Source organism: Dasypus novemcinctus, chromosome 15 (genome assembly GCF_030445035.2).
Source record: "Dasypus novemcinctus isolate mDasNov1 chromosome 15, mDasNov1.1.hap2, whole genome shotgun sequence".
NCBI classification, from domain to species: Eukaryota; Metazoa; Chordata; class Mammalia; order Cingulata; family Dasypodidae; genus Dasypus; species Dasypus novemcinctus.
This window is the reverse complement of record NC_080687.1, coordinates 74,063,930-74,079,068: the sequence shown is the minus strand read 5'-3', so window position 1 is coordinate 74,079,068 and position 15,139 is coordinate 74,063,930. Positions and strand designations below refer to the sequence as shown.

Sequence of the window (15,139 nt, the reverse complement as noted above, 5' to 3'; positions counted from 1 at the left end):
TGTCTCTCATGATTGTTTCACATATAAAGTCTATTTTGTCTGATATTAATATAGCTACTCCTGCCTTTTTTTGGTTATTGTTTGCTTGTAAGATTGTTTTCCAACCATTCACTTTCATCCTCCATGAATCCCTGGGTCTAAGATGTATTTATTGTAGACAGCATATAGATGGGTCATATTTCCTTATCCAATGTCCCAGTCTGAGTCATTTGATAGGTGAGTTTAATCCATTGACATTCAGTGTTATTACTTTCAAGGAATTATTGATGTTAGCCATATTTTGATTGTACATGTGTTTGTCATATTTTGTTTGTTTTATCCTTCTCTTTTTGTCTTTTTTGTTGCTCTTACACTCTCCTCCAACTCTGCCTCTCCTGTTTTTTTCCTTTCTTCCTGCAGAACTCCCTTTAGTATTTCTTGAAGGGGAGGTTTCTTGTTGGCATACTCTTTCAATTTCTGTTTATCTGTGAATATTTTGAACTCTCCATCATTTTTGAATGCTAATTTAGCTGGGTAGAGTATTCTTGGTTGGAAATTTTTTTCTTTTAGTACCTTGACTATATTATATCACTGCCTTCTTGCCTCCTTGGTTTCAGATGAGAAATCAGCACTTAATCTTATGGAGCCTCCCTTGTATGTGGTGATTTTCTTTTCTCTTGCAGCTTTTAGAATTTTCTCTTTGTCGTGAGCATTGGATAATTTGACAAGTATATGTCTTGGGGTGCGCCTGTTGGGGTTTATGATGTTTGGGGTGGGTTGTTCTTCCTGGACATGTACATCCATCTCTCAGTAGATTTGGGAAGTTTTGAGCCATTATTTCCTGTAACACCCTTTCTGTCCCCTTCCCTTCTCTTCTCCTTCTGTGATGCCTATAATACATATGTTTGTGTGTTTTGCATTGTCATTCAGGTCGTTAAGTCCTAGCTGGATTTTTTCTATCTTTTTATTGATCAGTTCTACTATCTGATTTCAGATGTACTCTCTTCCACATTGCTAATTCTCTCCTCTGCTTCTTCTAATCTCCTGCTATTTGCTGAGAGTGTATTTTTGTTTCTTGAACTGTGGTGTTCATTCCCATCATATCTGTTACCTGTTTGTGTATGTCTGCAATTTCCTCTTCAAGCGTTTTCTTCATAACGTTAAACTCTCCTTTACTTCATTAAGTTGGTCTCTAATATATGTTTTGAGATCTTTAATTACTTGTCTGATGTTCTGCTCCCCTTCCTGGTTTTTAGTTTGTTCATTGGATTCAGCCATGTTTTCCTGATTATTGGTTTGTTTTGTAGTGTTTTGTTGTTGTCTCGCCATCATTTTATCTTGACAGGTTTAATCAGTTCCTTACTTTCTTTGTCTAGTCTTGGGGATTAATTAGTTGTTCTTGCATAAGTGTTATGTCTTCTCTTTGCCACTTTGTTCTTCTTACTCTAATTTCTTGCTGCTGGCTAAGTTCGCTTTGAAGGAAAATATTATGGCCAGGGAAAGGAAATTGTGTAAGAAAAGAAAATGTGTAAAGTAGTATTGGTAATAAATGTTAACAAAGCAACAGTGTGAGATATGGGAGAATGGATATTAGACTCATGTAAGTTGTGTAGAATTATAGCAGTAAGTAGGGTACCTATAATGAGAAAGTCAACTGAATATCGGGAGGAATATAGTATGAATTAAAAAGTGAGTGTTTTCATGGAAGAGGGAAAGAGAAAAGAAAGACAATAATATCAAGAGTGGATAAAAGACAGAAAACAGAACAAAGGTATTAGAAATTAAAAGTTAGAAAATTTGGGGACCAAGGAAGGGAGGTGGAATGTAAGAGAGACTGTAGATAATGGAGGATAGCAAGATGTGGGGGAAAAGGGATAATGTAGGTGGCCAAAATCAATTCACACAGAAATGAGGAAGGAGGATGAGGAAACCCAGCAAATGTGAGGTGCTTCCTGCAGCACCTATTGTATAAATAAAATAAAATAAAAATAAGAAGAAAAAGAGAGAAAAGAAAAGAAAGAGAAGAAAAAAGGGGGGGTGGGCAAAGAAAAGGGAGGGAAACAAACAAGAAAAAGAAAAGAAGAAAAAAAAAACCTAAATAAATGAAAAAGGACCTTGGGGGATACAATGGGAGAAAAGACCAAGAGATAATGCAATATTAGCAACCAAGACAATAAAAAAAAAAAAAGGAAAAAGAGAAAAAGAAAAAAAGAACACAAACGCCAAGGGCTAGGACATTCAAGGACCTCAGATGGACCTCAGGGAGTGGTGGATTCAAGGATGGGAAACCTGTGATATTGCAGACTCAAGAGGTGTGTCTCTGGAGTGTGTGCCACCAGGGTTTAGGAGACACAGACCTGGGAACCACGCATCTGGTTACCAAGGAGCCTGGGTGCACTGCAGCACAATACAGCCTTCAGGGATCCCCGCAGCTGGGCACCAGCCCTAGGGGGAGGGGTCACACCCACAAACTCTGACCTCTGTGTCAGAAACCCAAAATTCCACGTCTCACAGGAATCTCCTCTGTCACTTTCTCACCAAATCGACTTCAAGACACCTCCCGCCCTGCAAGCCCCTGAAACAGCCTCCTGGGGGTGCTGCTGGACTACAAACTGTTCAGGGACTGCCACAGATGGGCCGCCAGTCCTAGGGGAAGGGGCTCTAGCCAGAAGCTCTGACTTCCATGTCAGAAACCCAGAATTCCACATCTCGCAAGAATCTCCTCTGTTACTGTCTCACCAAATCGACATCCAGACACCTCCCACCCTGCAAGCCCCCGAATAGCCCACTCAGGACTTGGGAACTCCCCAGCACAGCAAAGCATCCAGGAATCATTGCTGGGACCCCAGGCCCAGGGGGAAGCTTCCTGCACAGAGCCCCGATCTCTGTGAAAGAGACCCAAAATTCTACCTTTTACAAGAATCTTCTCTATCACCATCCCACTAAATTGCCGTCCAGACACCTCCTGCCCTGCAAACACCCAAAACAGCCCGGTCCAGCAGGATTCCAACCCTACTCAGCCATTTCTTTGCAGGAGAGATTATAAGGTGCACTCACTCAGACGCTATCTTGCCCCGCCTCTCCAATGTTTTCTTAATGTCATTGATTGCCCCTTCCATTCCCATAAGATCTGCTATTTTCCTATGTATCCTTTCAAATTCTTCTTTGTGTTCATCCAATGTCTTCTTAATACCCTTAATCTCTTTAGCCACCTCATTGAATTTATTAAGGAGATTTGTTTGAACATATGTAATTAGTTGTCTCAACTCCTTTATATCATATGGAGGCTTATCTCATTCCTTTAACTGGGCCATAGCATCCTGTTTCTTGGTGTGGATTATAATTTTTTGTTGGTGTCTTCCCATCTGGCTTACTAGAGTATTTTTGCTGGGTGCAGTTTTTCTCTCTAGTTTAGGGCTTCTTATTGTTTCTCCCTTGCTCTTTATGCAGTAGGAGCAAATATATAGTTGGTGCTGTAAGCTGTGGAGGCTCAAGCTGCCCTAATTGCACCAAGGACCAATGAAGTTTCTTCCAACTTTCTCCTTTGCCAGGGGTAGGAACAGAGTCACGGCTATGTGGAGTAGTCCATGTGCAGGCCTAGACTGTAGTTGCCCAGAGAGACTGATGAACTTTCACATCCCTTTCTCCCCTGTCTGGTGGGGATGGAGCTGCAGGTGTGGGCAACAATCTATGCAGTGTGGGTCCAAGATGACCACAATTGCCCTGGTAGACTTCTGTTTTTCAATCTATGTCAGCCAAAGTTACCTGCATTTACCTGTATAGGTTGGTGCAGGTGCTCCTCAGCCTCCTCCCCACCAGAGGCAGTGCTGAAGCCTAGGCTGGCTGCAGGCTGATCTGCATGAAAGAAATTGGTTCCTGCTGACACTGAGAGTTTCAGTCAGTCTGGCTTCCCTTCAGGCTAGGGGCAGAGGTAGAATGGTGGCTACTAGCCTCTTTCCAACTTGGGCTGGTTCTCATGCCAGCTATTTCCAGGGTTATCTCTTACGCACCCAAGTCTCCCAATCAGTAGCTGAAATTGGCAGTCAACTGTCACCTCCTCCCCTGTTTCTTAGAAATGGAGCTTCTAATTCCCATCACAGAACAGGTCCTGGGGTGGCTCATGCTGCCACTGTAGGACAATCCCCGGCCTCTGCTTCTTGTCTGATAATTACCTGGAGAGGCTGGCATAGGTCCCCACAGCTTCCTTCCTGCTGGAGGTGGCACTAGGGCCTATGCTAGAGCTGCAATCTGACCTGGATGGAAAGAAGCCATTCCCCACTAGCACTGGGATTTTCAGCCCACCCCACTTCCCCTTGTGCCCCTTGCAGAATTAAGATGCTGGTTCCCAGCCTCTTTATGTCTTGGACAGGCTCAAACTTTAGTTGTTCTCAGGATCATACTGTAGCCCACTGAAGTTCCTCATCATAGCTGAAATTGGTATTCAACAGTCTCTTCCTCCCTCATTTTGGGGAAGTGGAGCTTTCAATTCCAGCCATGGAACAGCTCCCAAGGTGGTCTGTGCCTCCAGTGGAGGATGGGCACTGGTCTCGGGGGCATGGAGCACTCTACTCATGAGTCTTCTCTGCAGATGGGCAGTCTCTTCCTTCTACTCCTTCAAGGATGTTGCAGGATGCTCTTCTGTTCTCCTGGAACCCCCAAACATGTTCTTCAGCTAGCTCTAGACAGCTCTGGGTGTTTGCTAACTGCCCTATAGCAGGAGCTGACTCTAGGAACTCCTTACTCCACCACCATTTGCTGGTTCTCTGACTCATGTTTTTTTTATTCATTCTGCCAGCCTATGTCTTTTTATTGAGAGTTTAGTCCATTAATATTCAATATTATACTGTAAAAGCATTAGTTGCTTCACAATTTTATCCTTTGGCTTTCATATTATTTCATCTTATTTTTGTCTGAATTTTTACATTTTTGGCTACCATTTCTGATAGCCTTCACTTCTACCTCTCCTCCAAGTCTCTCAGTCTTCTTTTCAGGATGCAGAATTCCCTTTTGTGTTTCCTGCAGTGCTAGAGTCCTTTTTATGAATTCTCTTAGTTTCTGTTTATCTGCGATTATTTTAAACTCACTGTCATATTTGAAGGACAGTTTTGTCAGATAAATAATTCTTAGCCAGCAGTTTTTCTCTTTCAGAGGCTTAATTATATCCTTCCACTGCCTTCTCACCTCTCTGCACTAAGTCTTACTGGATGTCCCTTGAATATGATGTTTCCATTCTCCTTTGTTGCTTTAAAATCTTTCTCTTTATCTTTGGTATTTGGTATTCTGCATATGTTTCTTGGGGTAGGTCTATTTGAATTTATTCTAATTGGGGTGCACTGTGATTCCTGGACATGCATATTCATGTCTTTCATGAGAGTTGGAAATGTTTCAACCATTATTTCCTCAAATACTCTTTCTACCCCTTTGCCTTCTCTTCTCCTTCTTTAACTCTCATAATATTTATGTTGGTGTGCTTTGTGCTATCATTCAAATCCCTGAGCAGGTGCTCATTTTTTTTCCATTGTTTTCTGTCTCTGTTCTTCTCTATTCTCAATTTCATCTCTTCTGTCCTCTATGTCACTGATTCTTCCTTCCATGGGTTCAAATCTCATATTGTATGCCTCTATTGTATTTTTAATCTCACTTACTGTGCCTTTCATTCTCATGTTATTTTTCTACTTAAGGTTTCAAATTTTTCTTTGTGTTCACCAAATATCTTCTTAATGTCTTTTATTTCTTTAGCCATATTGTCCTTCAAGTCCATGATTTGATTTAGGAGATTGTATGACCATCATTGATTAGTTGTTTCAAGTCATGTCTCATCTAGAGCTTTGATTTGTTCCTTTTCCAGAGTCATATCTTCCTTGATCTTAGTCTGGCTTGTAATTTTTTTGGTGATATCTAGGCATCTGATTCTGATGCTGAGTTTACTCTGATGTTCAGTTTCTCTCTGTTGCCTAGGAATTTACTCTAAGTAGCTCTGTGCTGCTACTCTTCTTTGATTCTTGTTCAATGTGTTCTAGATATTTAGCTCTTCCCCTGGTAAATTCCTCAAAAAAGGGCTAAAGACTCAGTAATAGGGTGCAGGCCAGTTTCTAAGGGCTGTGGAGAGGAAGGCAGTGAATCACCAGGTTGCCTCTGATTCAGTTCTTACTATTTCCCCCTTCTTTGCCAGCAGATGGTGCTTTTTGGTAGACCTCTCAGCTCGGGCTCCAGATCCTTGGGGGGGGGGGGGGAATGCATTCACTGTAACCCCTCCAGATGGCCTGTCCAGAAGCAATGTCTTCAAGGTGGGCAAAATCTGACAATGAGCTTTCCCAGAAGCTGCTCTTCTCCCTCTGCCAGCCACACCATCCTGCCTCTGAGTTCTCAGCAACCAGCCAAGGGAAGCAGGGAGAGTGTTTGAGAAGGCAAATTATCTTTAGCTCCCTGCAGGCTCTCATGGCAAATAATCTTGCAGCCCCACACAGCCTGGAAGTGTGCATCCCCTCCAATGCAGCACAGCAAGTTCACTGGCTAAAATCTGAATTTGCCATAGGCTATGTTACTCTGTCTAATCTTTCTTGGGGAAGAGGACCTCTGCAACCTCCACAATCTATAGTTGCCTGCCAGGGTTCAGAGAACCTAGTGCTCTTTGTTCCAAAAGTAGGGAGATGGGCATCAGCAGCTGCTGTTGCAGATTTACTCATATGATTTTTCAGTCAGTTGAGACTCCTTTCCTTTGCACTTCTCTCTTCTGGTTGGTATCTAGCCCTCCTCTGGTGTTCTGAGACTTATAATAGTTTTCCAGACAATTTCTGCCTGTTCCCTAGCTATTTATCTGGGAGAAAAGTGAGCTGCTTCTCTAATCCTCCATCTTCCTGGAAGAGAGTTTATGCTATCTTGATTCATGCAATATTTTCTAGAACAGCCCTTTCTCTCATCAACAATGTATATTTTGAAGGAGTAGTTGTCACCAATGCTATACCTCAGGAGGATAAGATGAAGTATGTTCCAAAATACAGGTGATTGATGTCTCCATGAACTTTGAAGAAGCCATCAGGAGAACTCACAATGTTTCCTATCTGTTCAGCCATGCCCCTTTATAATAGAATAATTTATGAGGTCTTTTAAAAATAAAATAAATGATGCCCCTTGTTTTCCCTTGATATTTGGTGAAAAGTTCAGCATTTCCAGCTTGCTCCAATGTAGCTTTCTACATCCAACAACAGTTGTATTAGAGCATATTCTAAATTGAGGAAAGAGAGATTAAAATGAACAGCTGGAGTTTCCTACTTGTGTTGGTTCTAGTTTCCTTGATTTTGTGAGACTTTCATCCTTAGCTATCACTTACTTGTACCAAGATTTCATACTTTTGAGGGTGTTGTGTAGGGGTGTTTGAATATGCTGAGGGAAGTTTTACATTAGATGTTTTTGCTATAGCTTGATCTTCCTTAGCCTGCTGCCACCATGGTAGTAGACCTTAGGTGGTAGTATAGTGCCTTTTATTAATTTAAATATTTAGTTTTCATCTTCCACCCTTGGATCTGTTTAGCCTCTCAAGTGACTTCAGATTTCTGTAAAAAAGCTTGATGTTATTGTTTAATAAACTAATAACATGTCTTTATGTGAAAAAATATAAGGGAGCTATCAGTCACTCCAGATTTTTGAAGTACAATAGCTGGAGCATTGTTTGTCAGAAGATGTATTATTTTTTAAAAACTGAAATTCTTCTTTGACAGATATGGAAGGTTAAAAAACATGCTGTTAGTTTTATTTTTAGGCAAAAATTGATCAATCTATTCATAATTTTGGAAGTCTTGTGGAAGAAAATATAAACACATTATGAATTGTACACTGTCTCTTATGTCCCAACAAATCTAAATCTGAGGAGGAGTCCCTGACTTGGAAAAATAAACTTCACTGCTTGAAATATTTCTGTCAAAACTACCATCCACGGACTTAGAGAATGCTTATCCACTATAATCATCTTCCACAGAGCATTGCTTTTGATCAGAGAACTCACCTCATAGAAAATGAAGTGGATCAATGGGCCCATGCTTGTGGAATTCACTATTCTTACCATGTTCCCCATCATCTTAAAGATAGAATGATGGAATGGACTTTTGAAGATACAGTTATTGTCATAATCAGGTGGCTATACCTTGCAGTTCTGGGGCAATGTTCTCCAGGAGGCTAAATACATATGCTCTAAATCAGTGAGCAATATTTGGTGATGTTTCTACCAGAGATGTGATATATGGGTCCAGGAATGAATAAAGGGGTAGAAATGAGAGTGGCATCTTTCTTGGTGATCCACTAGCAAAATTTTTGCTTCCTGTCTGTATGACCTTAAGTTCTTATGGTCTAGCAGTCATACTTCCAAAGGGATGGTTGCTTCCATCAAGAGATACAGATTCCACTGAAGAGGAAGTTTAGATTTCCATGTAGGCTGAGGAAAGGAAGCAGGCCGAGGTATGGTTTACCTCTGTGGCCAGCCTGGGGCAGCTGTAAGGCGCCACAGCTGCCCGGGAGGGGTGGCGGGAATGGGTGACTACGCCCTCCGCCTGGTACGGGTGACTCCGCCCTCACATTGCCCCCTGCTACGCCCCCTCGCCGGCCCACCTCTGCCCCGTCTCCACCCACTAGTCTGCAGCGCTGCATCTCCTGGCCATATAAGGGTATTCTGCCGTGCTCACCAATCCCATGCTAGCCCCACCCCCGTTCCCTCGGGCTTATATTGTCAAGCACTTCCTCATTAAATCAGACCTGCGCCCTCAGCCTCGTCTCTGTGTGGGTTCTTCCCCTCATCGTTACTTGCCTGCGGCCCCTCTGCGGACTCCTCACCCAGCGAGCCGCAACCTCAGTAGGTATTTTGGGTTCTTCATGCCTCTGAATCAACAGGAAAAGAAGGGAGTTATTATACTGGTTGGGATGACTGATTCCTGATTATCAATGAGAAATTGGAATTCTACAACACAAAGGAGGTAAGGAACTGTGTATACCTGGAATACAGGAAATCCCTAAGGCATGTCTTTTTTTTTTATTTAATTTTTTAATTATTTTTTTAAAAGTTAATAGATCATACAAAATGTTACATTAAAAAACATAAGAGGTTCCCATATATTCCAACCCCCACCCCCCACTTTTTTAATTGTACTTTTTTGAAGTTACATAGATCACAAAAAATGTTACATTAAAAAATATAAGAGGCTCCCAAATACCTCCCCACCCCACTCCTCCCACATCAACAACCTCTTTCATCATTGTGGCACATTCATTGCATTTGGTGAATACATTTTGGAGGACTGTTATACCACATGGATAATAGTTTGCATTGTAGTTTACACTCTCCTCGACTATATTCAGTGGGTTATGGCAGGATATATAATGTCCAGCATCTGTCCCTGCAATATCATTTAGGACAACTCCAAGTCCTGAATATGCCCCCACTTCACATCTCTTCTTCCCTCTCCCTGCCCTCAGCAACTACCATGGCCACTTTCTCCACATCAATGCTACAATTACTTCTATTACTATTTACAATAGTTCTATTGTAGAATATCAGTAAGTCCACTCTAATCCATATTTTATTCCTCCATCCTGTGGACCTGGGATGGTGATGTCCACTCCACCTCTATATTAAGAGGGGGATTAGATCCCACATGGATGATGGATGCAATTCTCCTGCTTGCATTTGTAGGCACTCTCGGTTCCCTGGTGTGGTGGTTGTACTACCATGCCTTTGGCACTACTTGACTAATTAAAGTCAAAGAAAACTACAACCTTATCCAGGCAGGACTATTATTGGCTCAGACCTTTTAGAAAAGAAAGTTTGGGTCACCCCACTGGGCAAAGGACCATGACCAGCTGAGATATTTGCTGACAGTAAAGGGAATATGAAGTGTATATTGGAAGAAAGTATTTATAAATAGCAGCTATTACCACATGACCGGTTGCAGAAAAGAGAAATGTAATTTTTTAAGAGTGGCAGACCTTTAAAATTTTTTCCTTATTTTGTTGAATATATTGTTTGTGAGTAGAACAACTATCTTTGTTTCTTTTCCTTACTTATAAGATGTATTAATAATAAACTTTACATTATAGAATTTAAGTCACAGGATATCAAGGAGAAGAGATATCAAGGAGTTTGCTTTTTTTTTTGAGAAAAAGATTATAGTATTTTTTGTTGTACATAGAATGATTGTGTCATGATACATAAATATATTACTTTATTATTATTGTCTTAATTGGATAGTATGTTTGTTTTGAGATATGTGTGAGTGCCAATTTGACAAAGAGCAGATTTTGATGGTTAGCCATACATGTCAGCTTGGCTAAGTTCTTTATCAGCCAAGTTATTTAATCAAACTCTAATATAGATATTGCTGTGAAAATATTGTGTACATGTGGTTGACATCTACAATCAGTTAACTTCAAGGAAAGAGTATACCCTTGGTAATGTGGGTTAGCCTTACTCAATATGTTGAATGTTTTTGTGAGCAAAAACAAAGGTTTCCCACAGAAGAGATACTGCCTCAAAACTGAAACATGAAATCCTACCTGAGTTTCCAGTCTGCTATTCTGCTCTCTGGAATTTGGATTCAAAATTCCAACATCAAGGCTTCTCTGAGTTTCCAGCCTATCAGACTTCCCTAAAGACCTTGGGCTTGCCAGCCCCCACACTCTAATTTCAAGGGACTAATTTCATTGATTAATTTTTATTGTTGTGAGGAAATATGAAATTCACTATGGATTTTCTGGAAAATGTTTCTTAATAGTGCATGTTATCTTTAAAACATTTTTACTTAATTAGTATCATTTTTCTATTTGCAACATTGCAGCAAATTGCATTCCTATACATTGTGAAATCTGCAACAAATATTCCTCCAGTACCTTTATTCTTTACTATTCTAGTAGCAGTACTATCTCCCACAACTCCATTCATTTATCTAAATAGTGTGCTTAAGCTTCAAATTTTTAAATTGTATAATTGTTTTAATTAGAAAAGCATTTTATATATTTCCCAATTAAAATAATAAGTATTTCAGTTTAATTATAACTTACTATTTATATAGGTAACACTTTAACTCCTGATTCCAATAAAAACTATTCAAATGAATACACTATAATTTTATATTGGCCTATAGAAAAAAGGAAATTTAAATGGAATCAATCTATTGACACAACACACATGGTCACATGTTTATGTTTAATACCAGATAAGTGTACATGGGCCTAAAAAATGCACCAGCATACAACAATAATATTTCATGCAATGAAATGGTTACAGTGAAATGTATTTCTACCCAAACAATATAGTTGTATTAAGTGCAAAATATTGTACTTTGCTTTCATTTTTAAAAATTTTAAACTTAAATCTAAACTGTGGAAGAGTTGAGTAGTATAGTTGAGATGTTTAGGCTTTCAGATGCAGTGCAGAGTTGAGTTTATTACTGATAAGAGCTAAACTGGTAAAATCAGATCTCAATCAGATATTAATGAGGCTATCAAGAAGGTGGAACATGCTAGAATTTTGCACTCAGAATATTGCATTTAAATGGATTTACCACATTTGTATAAAATATTTTTGTTTGGTGTGGGAATCTGCTGAAAAATTTCAGTTGCAATTATTGCAACATCTAACTATGATAGATTAAAAAATTGGAAATTCCCAGGCTTATTCTCCAGTTCAATGATTTAACAGCTCTGAGTAGGCTTCTCTATGATTCTTTTGGCCTCAAGGTTTTAACTTGGCAGCCACAGCTCCAAGGATTATATCCTCACAGAAGATTGTGCAACAATAAGAAGTAAGCTATATAGTTTTCTGCCCATACACATTTCTCTATTGTGGTGTAACACATCTGAGAAACTTCCCCAGGGTGTCTTCTCTTATATCCATAGGTTGGGATTGAGTCATATGCTCATGCTTATGTGAAAGGGGCCGTTTTTGTGATAAGGAGACAACTCGAGCAGCAAAACAGAAAAGGAAAAGGGAGGGCCATTAAATAGGCAACTGGGAATGAAAGGAACTCCAACAGTTCTGCAGTGTATTTCCTTCCTTTCCTAGAGAATCTTGGGAAATACAGCAATGAAAAAGATCAATTCCTTTTGTAAAATTAAACATACTACTAATAAATTAACTGCCAAACTCACAAATGGTACTGGCAGGAAATTCCTTATTGTGAAGTGATTTTAGAAAAATGTATCTTATCTGTATAGGATGGTTATTGTAAATAAACTTCGAGTTCGTAGCATTCTTGTGTGTTAAGAAATGCCATGTAATCTCTGTAATTAATGAATTGTAAATGTCATGTAATTTATGTAATTAAAATTGAGACGATCCACAATTAGCTCCTTCAGTGCAAATGATACCTTGCAAGCATTACATAGAGCCACATGTGTTAAATCTGGACCAGAAAACCCAGAAAGACCTGGGGAAGTGCACTGATGGTTTCAGACTTTTCTGAGCTTCACCAGTGGTTCACAGGTACCTGCATACTTTGCATTATCAATGCACTTTGATATTGGGTGTTATCTTAATTCTTGTGAGACAGATTGTACAATCTGATTCTATTTGTCGTGACAGTCTTGAACATACCAGGTTCTTCACTGTACCTTTCAAATGCAAGTTATTCTGGGTCAATAATGAGTTTTATTTATTCTCTGGTGAAAAATGACAGCTATAGCTTGGAGAGCCCTTAGTGATCAAACGATGGAAAGGGCAGAGTAGCTTAGAATAGTGGCTTAATGGCTTCTTGATGCTTTATGGTATATGGACATTATCATTATAGTGAAAGTGCCATTATATGGTAAAAACCTAGCATTGATTAGCATATATCCATACATAATAAACACTCAGAAGTGTTTGTTGTGCTGCTTTTAATTTAAAAGCTCCGGCATTTGAATTTGCTTGTGCCTGTACATTCAAGTCTTGGCTCACATGAGTGGAGATTTATTAAGCTATAACTCTTGATATCAGACTTCATGGTAAAATAAATTACAGTAATGATTTTATTATTCATTCAGTTCTTTATTCAACATGTATTTATTGAATGTTGATTAGGTCCAGATCAGTTTTAGACATGCAAACAAGCAATTGCTACCTGTAAGTAATAAAAAAGATATCCTGAATTTTCTGTTTTATAGTTTGACCAAGACTGCTTAAATATGAATATAATGTTTACGATATTGGAATAGTAATGGAAATAGTTAAAAAAAGTTTATTCTATCCATTATAACTTACAGAGCTTGACATTTTAGATAATAACATACTTGCAAATCTGATGTATTAATGATGAGGTGTGATGGATTATTTGCTTTAGATATATTTCAGATATCACCAGGATAACGAAACCCTGATTCAAATCATGTGTTTTTTGGCTTGGTAAATATCACAACTATCCACTTAGTATCTTGGATTAGAAACTGAGCTTGTATCATATTCAATTCTTCATTATTAAAATATTCAAAATTTTGAATTCTGTTTTCCATATATATTAGAGGGTAATTCCTCTATATGTCCACTGAGAATTTGTTAGAAAACTTACAGAGTGCAAGAGGCTGCTCAGCACAATGTTCAAAATCACCCATATGGACTAATAAAACTGAGTACTAATTACCGAGTGGTATAAAAAACAAAACAACCAAAATCAACACTTCTGAGAAAGAAGAAAGATCTCTTAATTGAGTGCACTGGATAGAAAAGGAAGAGTATCTGACTTCATTCTGACACTTGAAAGCATTCATGACTATGAATGTGACATGAGAAGGGAGGCAGCCTGAGGCAGAGGTGAGACTACTGACCTTGCTTCAACCATATTTTGAATATTCTGGATACTTACTAAAGGTTCTATCCAGGGAAATTTGAAGAAATTCGGGAATCCAACTTGAAAGGTGTGTGTCAGTTACATTCAAATCACGTCGTACTCAAACACCTTATGCTGCATGGAATCCTGACATATATCACGTGGGGGCTTATTTCTCATTAACCTATAACCCCTAAAATCTGCAAAGTTGTGGAAAAATTACTACTGGCAAGTAGGCTGACTTGAATGGAACATTACAAGTATTTACATCAAGAACTAAAATAGTCTTGTAGCTGATACATAAAGTTGTCTATATTATATTTTCATGAAAATACATGCTTTTCATAAAAGATATAAAAGATATTTACTGAACTCATCATTTTTCTTTTTCCATTTACCCCAGTAGAATAAAAGAAATTCACCACATACTTTCTCAATTTAATGTATCTTTAATTTCATTTTTCCTTTCCTCAGAGCATTTTATATTCTTTAAGTATCCTTACACATTTTATAATTTTTTTGGTTAAGCAAATAAAATGCTCTAATTCTAGAAATAGAAAAATATATAATTATGATTGAAAGGATAGAGCAGAAATTACACACAACCATGTATAACATTGACATAATCTTGATACATCTGTGATCATTTATTTGAATTATTTGATCTAATTTAAATTCCTAGCAGATATCTTCTTCCTAAATCACTATTTTATAATCCTTCTACTCTTACATAACTATTTATATGGTACAATATAGTTGAAATTATACCATACATAACATTATCATCTCTCTTTTTTTGTATAAACATTATACTAACCTTCTGGGCACTCAATAAAGCCTTTACATAATAAGAAATCTCTCTTTTAGCATTTCTTTTCTCATGCATTCATTCTTCCAGAAAATATTGACAGAGTCTAGGCTATGGGAATCAAGAGAGAGAGAAATAGACTTTACAAAATTGATATGCAAGGTACATAAAGATGAATTAGTAATTAATGGGGATTTTATCTCACATTCCTACTTAACAATTATTTTCTTCAATTTTTGCCTTTGCCACTCTCATACATTACACTCTCTGGAATTATCTCCTACTTTTCTTATTTCTTAGGGGAGGGAATTAGAAGCAGAAACAATGTGATGTTTGAGGCAAGGATTCATTTCAGACACACAAAGTTATTGTCTACACAACTGCTTTTGATGAAAGAAATGACAATAATTCCAGTCTTTACAACTCAGCATCCTGGAACAACAATTACAAAATGTCAATTTTATACTCTAAAATTAGCCGTCATATCTCTAATGTGGTTCAGGCCATGCCATACACAGACTGTATGTCTTTTATGTATGTATGTATGTATGTATTTATATGAGAGATA

At 38.5% G+C, this 15,139-nt stretch overlaps 1 pseudogene; it reads left to right on the top strand.

The window, feature by feature from the left end:
• The window catches only part of LOC101413370 (ribose-phosphate pyrophosphokinase 1 pseudogene), a 30,892-nt pseudogene extending 23,828 nt beyond the window's left edge, over positions 1 to 7,064 (top strand).
• The last annotated feature ends 8,075 nt before the right edge of the window (positions 7,065 to 15,139 follow it).